At 45.6% G+C, this 19,383-nt stretch overlaps 1 protein-coding gene across 3 annotated transcripts in view; it reads left to right on the forward strand.

Annotated features, from left to right (window-relative positions):
- The window catches only part of TNR (tenascin R), a 381,470-nt gene that overhangs the window by 203,460 nt on the left and 158,627 nt on the right, over positions 1-19,383 (forward strand). For 2 of the 3 annotated variants that reach the window (XM_081865105.1, XM_081865106.1), the window contains exon 2: positions 15,963-16,063. The exons of the other annotated variant lie outside the window; for it this stretch is intronic. The gene's annotated coding sequence lies outside the window, so the exon portion shown is untranslated. The remainder of the gene's footprint in view (positions 1-15,962; positions 16,064-19,383) is intronic. 3 annotated transcript variants of the gene reach the window in all.

Genomic DNA, 19,383 nt, shown 5'->3' on the forward strand with positions numbered 1-19,383 from the left:
CAGCCCACCCGTGACTCTCAAGCCTACCATCGGGGGAAGGGGGGAGCTGCACCGCTTTGCTGGCAGTATTCCCCCCTTCCCCCTTCGTTTTGACAGCTTGGGGGAGGCTTACAGCATGACGAATGTCCGCCATCAGCGGCTCACTCCGCCCCTGTGGGCGGCTCGCTCCACTCCCAGCTGCAGGGCACATGCCACTCCATGCACCCGAGCAGTTATCCTGCGCCTGGGAGGGCACCCTCCATGCCCCGCACCCCTCAGGAGCGCACCCACCCTGGGCAGCGTGGGCATATGCTCTGCTGCTGTCCACACTGTACACCAGGGATCAGCAATTGACAGCCTTTGGCTTAAATCTTGCTTCATGAGTTCAATCACCAGCCTATCCCCAGAACCAAGGGGATACATTGTGAGGAGTGGTGTCCATGGGATGTGTCACCAGCCCTTGTTAGAACCCAGCCTGCCACCATCCAACCCAACGCTAACATGGTTCTCCAGTAAAACTAGTTGTTGAACAGGGATGTGCACAGGTGGCCCAATGAATATAAGCTGAGATGTGCACATTTTAGATATCTGTTGGGCATGCACAGATGATGGCTTCATTGACTAGCAGTTGGAGAGGTTGCAGGTACAGGAAGCAAATCAGGTAATAGTGTGCCCAGCAATGTAAAAGGAGATTTGAAACACATCAGGGGGGAATGACCTGGCTGCATTTTCAGCTTCTAATGTGCACATGCCCTGAGAATAACATTCAGAAGCAACATTCACAATGGTTAGAACACCCACCCACTGCCATGAAAACAAATCCCTCTGTTGCTGGAGAACGGAGGTGGAAGACACATACACAGTCCTCATACAGAAGCTGTTTTTAGCTGCTTTATGTGCAGTCAAGGTGAAACAGTCTTGATATTTCACAGCTCATCAAGGAAATACCTAACCTTTATCACTGAACACCTCTAGGGGTTCAATAGGCCCATATATGCATGCTAACTGGCAACCGGTGAAGGGGAGGCTGCAATGCAAAAAGCCACAGAGGACTTTTGCACTGCAAGATTATTTATGGGCACACACACACCCCGCCCCGTTCCCATTTATTGAATGCAGCCCATTGGGAAATGATTTTGCCCAAGCTCATTTATACGAATAGGAGTTGCTCTAGAGTGCAGCTTCTGGCCATTTCAGCTGAGTTTGTGCCTGGGAAATATTCTTGGAGGGTTATGCCCATTTTGTAGCTGTTTCAGCCTCAATCAGGTCTCTCCCTTTCACTCTTAACAGCTTTTTTCTACTTCTTCTGTAAATTATTGTGTTCTTACAGAGACGGTGGTGGCCCATGGATTAAATTGCTTTAAAAGGGGTTGAGATGAATTCATGGAGGAGAGAGGTCTATCAATTACCATTAATCTCTGGGTACCTAAATGGACTCTGCATGCATAGAGGCAGTGGACCTGTGGATATCCAAAATGCCTGGGAAGAAATAATGCGGGAGAGCTGTGACCATCACGACCCACATGTGGACCTCTCAGAAGCATCTGGCTGGCCACTCTTGGGAACAGGGTGCTGGGCTAGATAAAAACCCAACCCACTCCAATGGCCTGACCCATCAGCACTCTTCTTTCTTATTAAGGATGGATCACATTATATTCACTGTGCCACCTTTGCACATCCCTTTTCAACAACTAGTTTTACAGGGAACCCATGTTAAGGTTGGGTTGGGTGGTGGCAGGCTGGATTCTAACAAGGGCTGGTGGCACATCCCATGGCCACCACTCCTCTCAATGTATTTCTCTTGGCTCTGGGGATAGGGGGGCGGTTGTATTAAGCCAGAGGCAGCCAGTTGCCGATCTGCTGCTCCAGAGAAGCGGACACGGAGCAATGGTTCCAAACTACAAGAAAGGAGATTCCACCTAAACATTAGGAAGAACTTCCTGACAGTGAGAGCTGTTCGACAGTGGAATTTGCTGCCAAGGAGTGTGGTGGAGTCTCCTTCTTTGGAGGTCTTTAAGCAGAGGCTTGATGACCATATGTCAGGAGTGCTCTGATGGTGTTTCCTGCTTGGCAGGGGGTTGGACTCGATGGCCCTTGTGGTCTCTTCCAACTCTATGATTCTATGATTCTATGATTCTATGTCTGTGGAGAGTTGACCATTTATGTTTTGAGATTATGTAAAACTCAGTGCTATGTTTACAGTGGTACTACAGGGTAAGTACTTAATTCGTTCCGGAGGTCCGTACTTAACCTGAAACTGTTCTTAACCTGAAGCACCACTTTAGCTAATGGGGCCTCCTGCTGCTGCTGTGCCGCCGGAGCACGATTTCTGTTCTCATCCTGAAGCAAAGTTCTTAACCTGAAGCACTATTTCTGGGTTAGTGGAGTGTGTAACCTGAAGCGTATGTAACCTGAAGCGTATGTAACCTGAAGCGTATGTAACCCGAGGTACCACTGTATTCTTGTTTGCAGATACTGCATTAAATTTTATTTTTTAAAAAAAAATTTTAAGTGTAGAGCTGGGCTACAATGCTGGTTGTGGCCCCAGTCCCAGTGCCACCTCCCCCTGGCAGTGGTTAAATTAAGGGGTGATAACATGACCTCAAACAGACTACGATCTGGATTAAAAATGGCCACAACTTTTTTAAAAAAAATAATAATCTAGGAGGGAATATGAGTTTGCCCAGCTCATATTGCTCACTGCATTACTTACTCAGCAGCAATACTCCCCCTTCCCCATTTCGTCTTCAGTTTGGAGCATAAGATGAGAACCTCCGACACAGGCTGCGTGCATTTACAAAGCCAGGTCCACTTCAGGCATGTGTACTGCAGTTTATATCATATAAGGCTCCTACTCTTGCTGAAGCAGTCATCCATGCCTGGGAATCACATGAGCAGCCCAGGCAAGCAGAGCAGACTTTGCTGTTTTGGCCATTTCCCCTTATTGTATCTTGCATTTCCCCTGATTGTATCTTGCACACATTCTATGATGTTGCTGCCCCTACCCGGACCCAAAACCCTCCACAAAGACAGGAATGTGCCACACCAATGGATTTTTGCAGCTTTCCACTTTGATTCCCCACAATCCTGCAGGGCCCATCTCTCTCTTGACCCAACATGCAAACTAACCCACCTGTACCCAGACTCTGCCCTCCAAAGCCCTTTGGGGTCCTCCATCCAAATCCCAAGACCAAAACCCAGTGCCCTTCAGGGTTTCCCCATGGGGGAGTTGCTGGCACTTTGTGCATGAGCAGTCTTTTTTTCTTGTGTGCAGTGGTAGACCTCTCTTGCACTGCAAGGCTCTATGAGGAGAAAGTGTGTTCTCCTTCATGGAGAGCACGGGTTGCGGGCGGGGCTGACAAGACACCTCACTGTTACTAGGCAAATAGTTTGGCCATCCTTTAAGCAGGGGCGGGCTGTTACTGGGGAAATTTAGATGTTGCCAATTAGTGATGGACAGCCCTATTTGTTAAATACAATGCTCGCAGCGAAGAACTTCCTCTTTTCGCTGCTTATTTCGGATCACCTGCCCTCCCTTCCCTAATTTTAGGCTGTTTGCTTGATCTTGCTATGCGTGTCATGGGGTCGTCTGCTTTGGGGCAGGGGCCCGGTAGGAATTTTGTCCATTTGGCTGATTAGTGTGTGCCACTTGGTTTTTGCCTACTGCGTAGCAAATCGTCACAACTTGTAAGGTTTACAGTTAGGCATTGGTCTTGGAATTGGTTGGTTGGGGGGGGTATGGATTCGGCTGTGCCTGCCCCTCCAAAATGCTGCTGCTGCTGCTTCAAGGGTTTTCCGTTAAAGGAACCCAGGGGCTCCCCCATGCTTTTGTCCGAAACCCCCTGGCAAGGGGCTAGGGCCACGCAAGCCCCTGGGAGCATTCTGGGGAGAGATGAGGCATGGTTCCCAGTCCCGTCTCTCTCCCCAGGTGACTTACCCTTGCTGACTTCACGGGGGGGGGGGTGAATGTCAGAGCTGTCCCCGTGCGAGGTCAGTTAGTGCTACCAATGCCTAAGCAACCATTCACATTGCTGTAATTTGAATAAAGTTGTGGCCAAAATTATGCCAAAAACCTTAAACAAAAATTAAGTGTCAATTGTGTTTTTCTTTGGGGGGGGGTGTCTTGGGGATCTCGATGTGCAACAACCAACCAAGTACAATTTAAAATGGTTTTCAGTGGTGCCATGCGTACAAAAACATACCGTATTTTTTGCTCTATAACACGTACCCGACCATAACACGCACATAGTTTTTAGAGGAGGAAAATCCGTAGGCATGCCACCCTTAGGCATTCCCTCCATAACACGCACAGACATTTCCCCTTACTTTTTAGGAGGAAAAAAGTGAGTGTTATGGTGCAAAAAATACGGTATATTCGGATTTTGCAGAGTATTCAGAAAGGATAACTGTAGGGATTCAGAATCCTTTGCTGCCAAGTGAGTGAAACACATTACATGCAGTCTTCACCCAGACGACAGAATTATTGATTCGCTGAAATTCAGTTGAGGAGGAATTTGCCAGCATCTCTGTATCTCAGATATCTCCATGGAAAGTCTGAAGAGTGCTTCAGATATCCTAGTCTTTCTGTGCACATGTGTTCTTTTTCTTCCTGGAAAAAGCAGTTACATAATCTGTTTTGCTTTATACTGGCAGTTCAATGTGTGCGTGTTGCTGGATGTGTAGATAATTATCTGCATCTCAGTGAGAATAAGGAAATGCTGACAGACTCCCACATTCAGACACACATTCTTACAAGCACTCAGTCTCTGGGGAGTTCGCCCCTCTCTCCCTACCTTGTGCAAGAGTTTGGGCCTCCAGTTCCTGAAACGTATTTTCCCCTGATGGAAAAATCAAGTAGAATCAGACAACAAAAGTTCCAGATAATTGACTGCAGTAACAAATCAATATTATCTGTGTCCAAAACTGAACCTGGTGAATTAGTTTGGAATTCCAAATAACTGTAAATAGCACCAATCTATTGTCCTTTCTATGCAACAAAAGCAGCAGTTGCCTATGGGCAAGAGAGCCAAGAGTTTACTGAACAGTCAGCAAGGCAGTACAGGGCGCTGTTGATTTGCTCTAGCTTGTGCGTAGCAATGCAACAGCTGCCTGCAGTGGGGTCACCAGCTGCCTGCAGGAAGTGAGGACAGTGGCACATGCCCATGAACTACGGGGAGAAGTGGGAAGGTGGTGGAGAAAGATGGTTGGCATCACTCTTTCTTCTGTGTGCTCAGGAGGTTGATCCAGAACAGGGCTGTGACAGCCCTGCATCAAAGATGCCAAACCTCTCAGCCACTTAATACACACACACACATTGGATGAAATCACTGAATACATCATCTAGGTAAATGTGGAATAAGTTACCTTTGTTTGTGTGCTTTATTTTGAACCCATCTTTGAGTTATCAATGGATTTTCTTTCTTTCTTTTAAGCATGGGGCAAAAGGAGAGCTGTGAGTGGCAGCATGGTGGCAAAAGGAGAGCTGTGAGTGAGTGAGTGAGTGAGTGAGTGAGTGAGTGAGTGAGTGAGTGAGTTCAGGGTGTGGGCCTGGCTGAGGGAAGGGAAATGTAGGGAGAGTGTCAGGAGAGGTCAAGAGAGCGCCCTGAAATTGGTTACTGAAGACTTCTATATTCTTTGCTTTAAAATGTTTTCCAACGTTTTGGGGCATCAGGATGAGAAATTTTCCTTTGGAGACTGGTAATGGGAATAAAACGCTAAGACTGAGAACCTAGAATCAGTCACAAACTTTGGCATCCAAAGTTTGTGGCAGATACTAAAATTCTGCATGCATCACCATGCTTCAAAAACTATGGTAGTGGGGGCAGAAATCTATGCCAGGTTTTGTGCTTGTTTGTTAATATAGTGCAGCATGCCTTGGTGTCTGTTTATTTAGTAGCACAAAAAAAAAACCACAAACAAACCGCACTTCATCTTGCCGCCAGTATACCAGCGTACAGAAAGGAGGCTACAGAAGTCTGTTCCTCAGTAGCACATGGCTCTGTTAGCTTGGTATGCTAAGGGTAGTGCAAAATACAAAGAAATAGATTGTTTCTGCCTTTGGTGCTATCAATCCTGCACCTTTTGTCAGCACTAAATCCCCTACAAATAATAAAAATAAAGCTTCCTCGCATTAAATCTTGAGCAGTCCATTAAAAACTGTGTACACAGTGAAACAAACAGATGATTAAATAAGGCCTATAACAGTATTTCTATAATATCCCCTCTCTAAATAACATAATGGAAAAGGCCCATTCAGAGCTGATTAACCTCAGTTCAGGAAGATCATTTATTTCAAATCATTATGCTCAGCTGATTAAAAATGAATTAATTCCTACAGGAAACCATTTCCAAACACTGCCTCTACTCATAAATCCAACACAGAGGCGGGAGGAATGTCTCATAATGCAAAAATCTACACACAGAGCCATAAATCAGTACAAAAACCAAAGAGTTGGGGGTGGGGCCTGGCAATGGCCTGGAAGCCCACTCCTACTGAAGACAGCTGGAGCCAAAGAGAAATGGGCCTGATCCCTGCCTGGATGGTAACCCCAGAAGCCCACCTTTGCTGCCTGCAGTACAGCAGGAATTCTCAGACTCTGGCACTGGAAGAAGAACAGTCCAGAAAGTTACCCATGACTTCTGTCTGAGGGCCAAACTATTCTTGTGTCTGCCCCATTGGCACATGAAGTAGGCAATGGGATTTAATGTTTATAACAAGAGGTGTTCATAAATGAGGGTTGCAAAAGCCTGCAGCTCCACACACACACACACACACACACACACACACCTTATGTTTCTTTCTTCCATCATCAACTCAAGTCTTTTCACCTTGGCTTGGCTTGCTTCTAGGATCAGAGTCAAGCTGGGAGGAAATAACCTGAGGCAACAGAGGGCAAGGAGTTAAGGAAAGGGCTCCCCTCACCCAGGCACATTTTTATAGCAAAATGTAATTGCCCTTCACACACTCATCCACTTTGGTTGTGATCAGAGCAACTGCACGAACAACAAATATGGCTGCCACATCATGCTTAGTCCACCCTTCGGACCCATCAAATTCATTCAGTTGTGGCCTGTGTCTGTCTGTTGCACATCCTCCCACATTTCTCTGATGAAAATAGGAACATTATATTCTACATCAGGAAGCGTCTCCCGCCTTGGATCTTGCCGCACATATATTCATCGTATAAACATATACACCTGTCACATCGAGCAAATTACAACCCTCCAGTCTAACCTACCCCATAGGATTGTTGTAAAGAAAAAAATTTGCAAGGGAAGAGATCGTGTATAGCACCTTCAACAGATAAACGGAATGAAATTAAATTTTAACTGTAAGCTACCTTGAGTCCCTGTCAGGGAAAAAGGCAGGATATAACAATAACAAAAATAACAATAACAATAACCATAATGGAAACTGTGGGATTGATCGGGAACATACCAGAGAGTAAATCCTATTGAACTCAGTGGGACTTAGTTCTGAGTAAAAATGCTTAGGATTGCAGTGTAAGGCTGCATAGTCTTTACACAGTTACCTGGGAGTAAGCTCCATTGAAAACAGTGGGACTTACTTCTCAGTAGACAGTGTAAGGCTCCATTTACAATAAACGAATAAACATTCCATGTGTTTTCTAAAAAAAACTGCTGAAGCATTGCAATCAAATAACTTATAGTGGATTGGTGACATTTTCCTTCAAAATTATAGGAAGGGCACCGTAGGCTAGCTTCACCATTTCCTTCATTTGGTGCAGAAATTTTATTTTCAGTAAAAACAGGACTCTGTTTGTGAACCTACATACCCACCCACCACTTTTAATTGTTCCCTGAGACATGGAAGGGAGGAAAAAGGAAAAGTGGGACATTCCGGGATCAAATCAGAAACCGGGACAGCTTCTGTAATTCCAGGACTGTCTTTGGAAAATGTGGAGGGTATGCCATTGTTGTTTCAGTGAACACATGTAACCCTTTTTTGCCAAGTTTTTTTAAAACTAAAAGGAGGCTGTTGTCTGGGGGGAAAGGCTTTGGCTATCTCACCTTTCTTTGCACCCAATGTGTTTTGACTATACACAATTTAGGCTTTAGGTGCAATCCCTAGAGCATAAGCCCCACATAACGAAAAGGCTTACTATATTAATGTATTTCAACAATAAAATTTGTATTTTCTGATTGCTGATATCCAGGTATTCAGTGCAGAAGTCCTCTCCCCCTTCCTGGTAGATGCCATTGCATCACTGGATAAGCGTCGTCTTGGACGGAGGGGAGGTTGTAGCCTCTACCTGGCCCGTCTGAAATGGGGTATCCCGTTAAAGGGATCCAGGGAAGATGCTTCTGTCTGGGTGCCCAGGCAGGGGCAAGGGGCTACAGCACTCCTCAGGTGCAATCTAGTGTAGGTCAGGGGCGCCCTCATTTCCAGCTGACCCCCAAATGTAAGTTCTTCTGGCAGGCGGGCCGGAAGGGGTGGGGTCTACCCAATGCCTGTGCCAAACCTCTTACATCTGTTGTAGCCTGGTTTCACCCAAATGACAGTTGTCGTGCCTCCTATTCTTGGTATTGGGGAGGACTGAAGGGTAGGACTGAATCCATGGTCTCTGAAAATGGGTCTGAACATGACTGCTGTGGATTAAGTGTTGGACTTGGACAGGGAAAACCTAATTTCAGAATACTCTTCTCAGCCATGAAGCTCAGAGGATAACTGAGCTGATAAGCATTTTTAAGGCTATCTCACAGGTTTGGAGGAAGGGCAGGATACCAATGTGATGATCAAAATATGCATCCTCTATTCTGACACTTTATGCCGAGCGTCTGAAATTGTATGATAAACAGCTATTAGCACATAGGCAGTTCACATCCTCAGGAAAGATCAGCCGTGAGCAGGGGCAATGCTTGTGCTTAGTTTTGTTTTTCTGAGCAAAGCATATGACTTTGGATGGTAAATTGCCCCCCTGACTGGTGTAGAACGAATGTAATTAAACTGCATTTAAGTGCTCTCTAAGGTCTTCCCTTTCTCAATGTGGCATTTCACATTTTGCAGTCTTGTAACCACTTTACACCAGAGGCCTTTTTAATGCAAGAGAAAACCAGAGCTCATAAAACTGGTTCCTGATCCGTGCAAGAGCAAGGAGCTTGAGAAGGCTGTGTGGCAGAGATTTTGCCAAAGGGCCCTTTTCTCTGGGGAGCTGAGAGACAAAAAGAGGGCAGAGACAGGCGTTAGGAGCCGCAAACTGGGCTGCAGACAGATTACACACAGCAGCCCTGCAGGTCTGCAGAGACAGATAATGGGAGGTAACTCTACGGAGTTCATGAAGCCCATTTAAACTCCTCACCAGAAAGTAATGAATTATTTCTAATTTGTAGACACCTGTGTATAATGGAAATCATCTATTGGGAGAGGATACAGAAGAAAGTACCTGCCAGGTTAACAAAGCAGATGGCACTGAAAGAGGCCCTTCCATGCTGCACTTTAAAATCAACAGCTAGGAGCAACATCCACCAGGAGTATATTCTGTGTATTGTTCTGATTCAACAAGAAGACCATTCTAATCTTCTTGTGACCTTATATCCCCATTATGTCTTCCTGCCCCACCTTCCCTTGCCTCCTAAGATCAGTGGGTCTCTTGAGATGCAAACCTGGGGCCTGGGAGCTTTCTGCTGAGCCTGTAGGATTGGCACCTAAATTGGCACCTAGGAAGGACCACATAGTGCTAGACTAGTGAGGTGTAGCGGCTAGCTGCACCTTTTGCCAACGTAGGATTTAGGGCAATGTTGGCGGTTCCCAAAATTGAGAAGTTCCATAATTGAGGGACACCAATTTTTGGCCCTCACCCTGAAGTTATCTGAGAATGAGGATACTTAAGACCTGAGGACTGGCAACCATAATAGCCTCAAAACTGTTGGGTCATCAAGCTTGTACTTCTGGGCTTCATGGTGCAAGTTTCAGGGGGTCCATAATACTATAAAAAAAGGATTATGCCTCTTGTGTTTTTCTCCAGCTAGGACTTTGGTCTGGCTTAAATAGGCATTCTCCTTGAAACCCTGCTGCCTGGAGACATCTCACCCACCCACAGACTGCCCCAATTCCTCTCCCTACCCCTTTAAACCCAATTTAGTCACTGCACAGCAGTGGCAAGAATACAGCATGGAGGCCTCCTTCTACTTTGGCACCCCATGCATAGTAGAACATCAGGCCATCAAGCCATAAAGAGCCCTTGGGAAATCTCTTCTTTCACATGGACACTGGCACTACACTGGCCTTGGGAAATGGTTTCCCCAGGGACCATTTCTGACTTAATCAGGGGAGAGAGGAGAGAAGGAAGAGACTTCCTTCCCTTGCCTTCCCCAATAGCTTGCAGCTACCACCAGTGGGTGGTGCTGTCGTCTAAAGCACTGAGTCTCTTGGGCTTGCTGATCAGAAGGTTGGTGGTTCGAATCCCCACAACAGGGTGAGCTCCTGTTGCTCAGTCCCTGAACCTGCCAACCTATCAGTTCAAAAGCATGTCAAAGTGCAAGTAGATAAACAGTTACCGCTCCAGTGGGAAGGTAAACGGCGTATCCATGCGCTGCTCTGGTTTCGCCAGAAGCGGCTTAATCATGCTGGCCACATGAGCCGGAAAAACTGTCTGAAGACAAACGCGGGCGCCCTCGGCCAGTAAAGCGAGATGAGTGCTGCAACCCCAGAGTCGTTCACGATTGGACTTAACTGTCAGGCATCCTTTACCCCCCCCCTTTTTTTTTCCACCAGCACCAGACCACCAGGACAGAACAGTATGTGGGATTGGAAAGGAAAGAGAAGGACTTGGGAAACTGGCAGTGAGCCAGGTGTTTGTTTGCTTCTTTCTTGCATAACCAAGGGGCACAAATACAAGTGGGCTTCAAAATAACCTGAACTAATTCCTTAATTTAGCTTGGCTAATTTCAGAGGCAACCCAGCATGAGCCAGGGAGAATTTACCCATCACTACCTCAAAATGCTCAAACATCCCCATGTTTTGGCTTGTTCGTGGCCCACACCAGAAGACATTATTTTGTCCACACAAAAGGAATTTGGCTTTCAGTTCGCAAAATATTTATGCACAGATGTGATCCGAATAAAAAACCAAAATGGCAAATAAATTAATTCAGTGTGAAAAAGATGGAATTAGCAAACAACACCTGAATTACATTAACAGTCTAAGCAACCCAAATGCTATCAAGGTGTCTTTGTTACATTACAGAATCCATTAACTGAAGAAAGCAGACAAATATCAATATCTAAAAATGCACCAAAGCACCCACCAAAGATTCCAGATAAGCATGCTGCAAAAACATGAGAAGTTGTGATAGCTTGGGGTATTGAATTAATCATTTAATAAAATCTATAAACAGTGCACAGCGACTAAATAGATGCCATAGACTTACATCAGTTCAGAAAATAAGCATCAGAGAACAATTGTACAATGGCATGCATCGTTGTTGACACCAGGCACTTTGTATTCTGTCACCTTTCAAGTATCTCTGATTTCAAAAGACACTTGAACTGAGGCATAAATGAGACTCCCACCAGAAGGGGAAAATTGCTTCCGCTCCAAAGGAAGGGAGTCAACTGAAAGCCACCTCAGGCTTCTTGCAGAGCTCTGCGTTTTGCCTGCAATCCTTATACACACTTACTTAGGAGTAGAGATGGGAGGGTCTTTGATTTTTGTTCTCTTGGTCTCTCATTCTTTCAATTTTAAATTCGGTTCTCCTCCTTTCTGCAGCAATTTAGTGCAAATTTTTCACAATCCAGTTTTTAAAATGCAGTTTTGACTAATGGACATATTTTTGAAAGCAAGCTCTAATATAATGGATTTTATATTTCCATTAATATGTTCATTTTTATGCACACCTTCCACAAATTTATCCATTCCTGTAGACTTGGCTGGACCAGAGAACTGCACCGCAAAATATGGATAAGTGCAACTTTTGAAGTTCTCAAATTATTTCAGAAAGTGTTGATTTAGTAGATTTGGATTCAAATATGAACTGAATCAAATCTCTCCCCATCCCTACTTAGGAGTAAGCCTCATTGACTCTAGTGGGACTTACTGCTGAGTAAACACTCACCTGTTAGACTCTTCAGGATGTATTGCACCTTAGATAGTCAATTCCAATCTCAGGAATTGGGGGGGGGAGTTGAAGGGGGTGGATGTCGTGACCATAAAGGTATTAAATTTATAGCATCATGTCAGGTATTAGCTAAGAAGTGCTTGGATTGCCTAAGTGTCTGGGGTTAGTTCCACTTCCCAGTTCCACCTGCTACACTCATGACAGCACTGTCTTCTCTGCTCTTTGGTGGGAGCTACAGAGTCCGTTCAGCTGCAATAGTAAATATCTTTGGTCAGTTAGTGAAACGACTCAGGAGAGTATGTAAGCACCTTCAGCGTCCTGTATTATAAGGCTTATTGCTTCTCCACTTGGTGTTTTTCTCTTTGGGAGTTGTCCTTCTACTTTTTTAACTTCATAGCCCTCCCTTCAATTTCAGTACCTTTCCAAAATGGTAGACTTGCAATCCAGTGACTTCCTATATCTTACAGTTGAGCAGGAGCAGCTGATTCCCCCCCACACACACACACAACTCTGGTGTGATTAAAAGCTGTAAGCATTAGCACAGCTGCTACAGTCTTTCCCCTCCCCAGTTCACAATCAGCTCAAGCCTACGCTAAGTTTGGGCTAAGATCTGCAGTGGCCTTGAAAAGTCCCTCTGCTTACTTGGCTAGGACCGAGCTGAAAATGCACTAAAGCTCCAGTGATTCCTATCTGTCAGATTCAAATTAGGATAGCAGAGACAAGTCCTAGGAAACAGAGGCTGTCCCTGGTGATTGGAGTAAATGGCCTTTGCTCTACCAGCCAACAATAGCATTGTGGTGGTGGACAGGGCCAGTGGGCCATCCCCACTCTTGAATTGGGCTGTTTTTCTTTCTCCCTGCTTTCAAATCCCCGCGGCTGAGAAATGCAGCTAATAACATTTGCCTCCCTTACAAGAGCATTGTCTGGTTTCTCATCCTTTAGTGTTTGCCAATTCCTCTGAGACCAGGGCGTGAAGCAATTATCTGAATAGATGCGTAACAGGTCCCTTTCTATTTCTGTGCTTGTGCAGGAGTGTGATGTCAAATACAACCTGCTTCTGCAAGAGCTGGTTGTCTGCTATGTATGTAGGAAACTTGCAGGTAAAAAATGTAGCATGTAACAGAAGATAGTTCTGTTTATGCCAATAGGTGGGGGAAACCTACCTGATGGATGGATTTCTACACTGCTTTCAATTCAGAAGAATCCAGAAGTGGCTTACAAACAATAAATAACAACAACACAATAGAACATCACAAGTACAGCATAAATAATATAATTAACAAACAGTTACAATCTATAAAACACTACTGTATTAACAAGCCAGCAACTAAAAAGTAAGCTATACATCGCAATTACAGTGTAAGTCATATTATCTGGTTTGGTTGGCATCCGCCTGTCTCAAGAGACAATGGAAGAGTGTGCCTTCACGGGTGAAGTCAAAACGTTGGAGAGTTACAGCACCTGCTGTGGCTGCAGAGACTGAAGTGGGAGAGACATGTTTTGTTGCAGCTGGGACAGATGAAGGTGTCCAGTTGTGCTGGTGTACCATTGCATTTCTTCTTTTTGCACTCCTCCCAGGAGTCATTCCTCCTCTGGTCACTGCTGTAGAGGCACGACCCAGTTGACTCCAGCATAACAAATCAAGAAGGCATCTATGATCTGTAAAACAATATCAGCAGAATAGCAACTAAAAAAATTAAGCTAAACACTATTATGGTCATACACACACACTCCCCCCGCCCCCCATCCAATGACTCATAACCTTTCACTCTGTTCAGTTTATTAAAATACACATACACATTCCACATTATACAGGAGAACCCTGATCTAATAGGAATCCCTACAACAGAGCTATACATTATAAGTTATTAAGCTAAACTTGTGGTCTGTCCTTCTGACAAGTGATGTACAAGGCAGTCGCCAACAACAGCAGAATTATAGCATAATGCAACCTTCTCCTTGTCCTTGGGATTTTTAAGCTGCTGCCCCTGAGGCTTCTGCTGCTGTAGTCAATGGAGATTCACGTTGGGTGGCAGCCGTGGGAACTGGAACGTGATGGACTGAGTCCACACTGGGTGAACTTTGCTGGCAGAACAAGCAGGGTGACTCCAGGACTCTGAAGGCAAATAGGGGATTCCTCTGCCAGTACAGTGAGGCTCAAGTGCTTCCCCTCAGGATAAGGCTGACCAGCAGTGGTGGTGAGAAGCCTTATTTGCTGAGAAGACTCTTGCTCTCCTCTCGCTGATGGCTAGTAGCTGGCTTCCCTCCTGCTTGTGGCTTATGGTTGTATATGCAAAAACCTCAGCAGCCTTTTTAAAAGAAATAAAGAGGGAGTGTTTTTCATACTGAAGTTCTGTAAAGGCTCAGTTGCCCACTGTCTAAAAATGAGATGATGGGGCTAGCAGGCTTCAGGCACTGATCTGAGGTTTCAGTTTTGGACTCTTATCTTCTCCAAGTCATCAAGGAAGCAGAAAATATTCAGGTGGAGGAGGCAAATGCAAGGATGCAAGCTATTTTCTGTTTGGCTTGAGAACTTTCAGGTCCATACCTAAGCTGATCAGACTCCGCCTTGAAGTTGTTTAGCCTCCCTGGATGCTTCCAGCAGTGACTCGAGGTGTGTAGGGTTGTAGCATCTCTGCACTTCTCAGGACTGGGCTATGTGGCAGTGGCAAGGTCAGGGGAGCTCCGGGGTGGTGGCCTTCTGCCACCATTCCAAAGAAATATGAAATACACATATAGTAGTAGTACCAGTAATAGCAATTGTTGTTGTTTATACCCCACTCATCTGGCTGGGTTTCCCCAGCCACTCTGGGTGGCTTCCAACAAATTAAAACACATCTGACCTGGCTGGTTTGCACAATAGTACCTGAATAGTACCATCTGACCTGACTTTTGTAAAGTGATGTGTGCAAATGGACTGGACATTTGCTACTGATGCTGCATTTTGTCCATGGGATCCAGTTTCTTGCCCACCACAAACTGTGAAACCTGATTCACAGGTTGCTGCTCCCTCTCCCTCTTCCACACACGAGTAGACCGAGGCTCTGCCCTATCAAGGCCACCCCCTAACCTGTCAGGCATCATCCCTGCACTCCCAGTCTTTGCCCCCATCACAGGTGCCAAGCCTTAGGAAGCCTTCAGAAACTCTAGTGCAGTCTTTGCCAGCCTGATGCAGCTTTCCAGGCACCAACAGCACTGCTAGCTTAGTCTGATGGGAGAGGTGGTCCAAAACATGTATATCAGATTGGCAAAGACCACGCTAGTGGTTTGGATGTAGCAGATAGAATCAAGTTCCTTGCAAAATTGCAGGGGAAAATGCAGCCTATCACAGGGCGCAGCATTGCAGCCTCCAACTTTGCTCAACCTGGTGAGCATGCCTAACTTGAAAACTTTTATAAGGGTCAACAGTACCACATGACCTGCTCAGGCCTATCATTCTTCAATATACTTCCTTGCTCGTTTGGCTGATTTGTCTGTACTTCCCTGGTGGTGAAATACAAGGTAAACTTCTGGATCTTAGATACCAGGGTCAGGGTCAGAAGAGAACATCTAACCCACATTTGTTGTGACTCTGGTTTAATAGCCAAAAATAACACATTTCTTGCAACCTGATAGCTCTCCAGTTCCCAAATTTGACAGTGGGGTATCCTAAGTTCATATCTTAACACCCCATACACCCCACTGACAATGGACAAGTGTCGGGGAGTAAATTCAAACATGAGAAGGTGCCATTTGTACTTCCAATGTGTGGAAGAAAAGGTTGGCAGTTTTGAACATTCTTTCAGCTCTTAGTACTTTCTTTTTTTTTTTTTTAAAGAGCAACCTCCTCTCCCAAAATATAAAGTTTGTTCCCCCCTTTGAATGAGAAGATTTAATCTCTTCCTTTTCTCTTTGCTCTCTCTCTAGGCGGCTGTGGAGTGTTGACTTGATAAAGAGGCTGCTTGCTTTGGGGAACTGAATCAAGGAACGAGTCACAGAGGTGAACATCAAACAGCCTGTTTCAGCAGGTACTGGGCCTTCTTTATTCTGCCCACCCCTTTCCTCCTGTCATTCAGTGTGTAGCGACTTGTCTCTTTAGTTCTGGGAGAAGCTCAAAGTCCACATAGAAGGGAATTCCATTCTCCACACAATCCCTGCTGCCTTTCATTAAACCTCCCAGAGGATTCCATCTTCGTAATGACTGGGCTCTTGTCCCCTTTAGGTTCTTGGATCCCAGTCTGTTGCGGAGCCCCCCCCCCCCCCGGCATGTGGGATCCATCTCCTTTCCTCGGTGTTGCAGTTAGCAAAAGCGTGTGCAGCTTGAGACCCACCAAATTCAGCTCGCCAACCAAATGTAGGGCAAGCATCTCTGAAGGCTGCAATGTGTGACGCATGGGTTGCATTTAGTTCAAAGGGTCACAAGTTGTGCAGGGCTAGTTTTATATCCCCAGTGTGCTTCTCCTTTCCCGCCAAACCAGTATAAAGAAGAGCTGGTCATGCAGAGACTGGGAAGGACTGGAGTTAAAGGTGAGCATGCATTAGATCCCAGCTTCAGGCCCTGCCACTTTCAGACACCAGGGAACAATTGGGTCCGAATACCAAGCCGCAGTGTCTACTTCACTGCTCATCTCCTCAGCCAAGGACATGGGCAGGCAGGGGAGCAAGCAAGCGGTGGCAGTCCAGGGGGGTAGTGGGACCCCCTCCCAGGGCTCTGGGGCCCCAGCTGCTGCCCACAGGTGCCACCCCCTAATGCCAGTGTTGGATTTCACAAGGCATAAGCGCAGAATAGAAGGCCTAACATGGCTGACATGAGGAAGCTACAGCGCTAACAATGTTGTTTTTAATAAGGTACCTAAGGACGTGGGTTATTACGTGACTGGCAATAAAAGCATATTACTGTGCTCACTCATGCCGGGGAATGCATGCTCTACTCTTGCATTATGTGATCTCTGATGGGCTGGCACAAATCATTTTTTGAATTATTTACTAACCTAACTGAACATTTCCAGGGCTTCAAAAGCCTATCATAAAACACAGCCATGTCCCTACAGTACTCACCATAACTCTTTGCTTGGTGGAAGGAGACACAAACTTGGGCTTCCTTTTAATTTCAGAGGTTTCCAGATGTTCTATATTTCTTTTTCTCCTTTGTGAGGTGCCTGCTGTGGGTATGATAAACAGCTGAGCCTGTGCAAAACTCTTCTAAGAATGAGTTATTTTGTTGGTATGCTTTCCTCTTTTAAACATTCCCTCCTCCCCTTGCTTTATGGTCTCCAGAGAAACTTTGGTTTAATTTATCACGTAAAGAGGTTTCCAAGGAGTAGAGACATTTGCGCAGTTATGTTAGAGAACCGGCCGTGTTCATGGGGCAAAAGGTGCATTTGTCCCAGGCCGTAGCTTTGTGTGCATGGTTCCACCTGGCATCCACAATTTTAGTCCTGCTTGCATTCTAAGCCAGATAGAAATTTGATTTGGGGCATCAGCAACAAGTAAAGTAAGGTGGCAAAGTGCTGAAGAGCTATGGAGTGGCTATGCTTTCTCTGTGGGCAGTTAATGGTGCTGAGCTGGTTTGAGGGCCATGTCTAAGAGAACGAGCCCTGTGGGCCCACTTCGAATCTCATCTCAACCATAGACTCAGCAGATAGGCACTATCCTCTCAACTTCCATTCCCCCCTTTCTGTTGCAATATGTAGCTAATCTTATTCTGCTTTCCAGGGTTGACCGAGATAAGAAGTATTTTGAAACGTCAAATATGTGATATAAACGGCAATTGTGTTGTTACTCAAACACCCCAAGCTACCAATATTCATGTGTAATTCTCTTAACTCTGGGAGGGGGGGGGAATGTCATTTATGTAGATCAAAGTATAGCCTATGTTGATTTTCCTCAGTTAGGCTAGTTATCTTTAGGAGTGCATCGGAGTTCCACCCTCACCAGAATCTGGGGCAGAACCACACAACTTTTGACATAGGTGAAAACATTCTCCATGTGGAAGCCCTGCTTTACTACAGGACCTGGGTCCACCCTGGAAATATACAGAGACTTCCAGTAAAGAAAGGGAGATGTTGTGCCTGAGATACATTGGGGCATTTGAGGTGGGCATCTAGTACGGCTTCCCCAACCCACCACCAGCTTGCATGAGACTCTCAGTTTCACATCCTGAACTGCTCCAAATCAAGAAAAGGGGAAGGTGTTTGTTTTTATCTATCCTTGCTGGATCAAGGCCATCCTTCCTTGGAAACTCCACACCCCAAGGTATGGTGACTAGGATGCAGTAAGGAATCAGTAAACACTACCACCCTCTAGCTCTGGAGTACATTGCAGGAGCCATCCATGGTTAAAACGCCATGTAGCAGAGGCAGGTGGTTCTGTCCAGCCTTAATTATTTTGAAGGTCTGTGAAATCTGGGGCTTATTGGTAGGAGGTTAAGGCTGCGCCTGTTATTGCTTCTGTTTCTCCACCTTCCTTTCTCTGCTGGCTATTGGCATTTTCCACCCCTTTCTTGTTACCGCTATGCTCCTGGGAGTTGTTGCTGCCTGGTACTGCCTGCTTCAAACTGTCCAAGTGGACTAATGTCTGGAGACAATCATGAGAGCAAAAAACCCTGAGACTGAATCCTGAAAAAAAAGAGGTGCTGTTGGTAGGGAGTTCGTGTGAATGGGAATTACAAAGATGACCCGTTCTGCAAGGGGAACTTATGAACTGTGGACTATGACTTGGGAGACAATGGTTCAAACCCCCAGGCACTGGTGACCTTGGGCCAATCACTGCCTCTCAACCTAACCTGCCTCACAGGGTTGCTGTTGCAAGATAACTTGGGGAGGGGAAAACCACATATCCCACCTTGAGCTCCATAGGGGAGGCTGGAAAGTGATATATAAAAGGGAATTAATTAAGTAATCGGGGGTAATTAATTAATTTATATTGATCCAATGCTGTTGCTAGAATCCTGTGGCTTCAGCGGCAGGGAATACCTATGTCCAGCTCTGAATGGTTTGTCAGCTATGGCTGTCCCTGGATTTGGATAGCCTTACTTCAGCCATCTATGTTCTGGTAAGTCTTACAGCTGCACTACTGCAATGCACTGTGTGGAACTACTCTTCAAAGTAGTTAGTACAGAATGCAGCTACAAGGCTACAGACCAGTGCAACAGATTGGAAGTATTTTCATCTTGTGAGCTGCCCTGAGATCTTGTGATAAATCTAAGGAATGGAATGAATGAAGTACATTTCACTGATACTGAAAACAGGATACTGGCTGCAGTGAGCTGCTGAGCTCCATTCGAGGTGTTGCTCCTGGTGTATAAAGCTCTGAAAGACCTGAGGCCAAAATGCTTAATGGAGCTCCT

The sequence above is a fragment of the Podarcis erhardii genome, assembly GCF_964252035.2.
Source record: "Podarcis erhardii genome assembly, chromosome: 6".
NCBI classification, from domain to species: domain Eukaryota; kingdom Metazoa; phylum Chordata; class Lepidosauria; order Squamata; family Lacertidae; genus Podarcis; species Podarcis erhardii.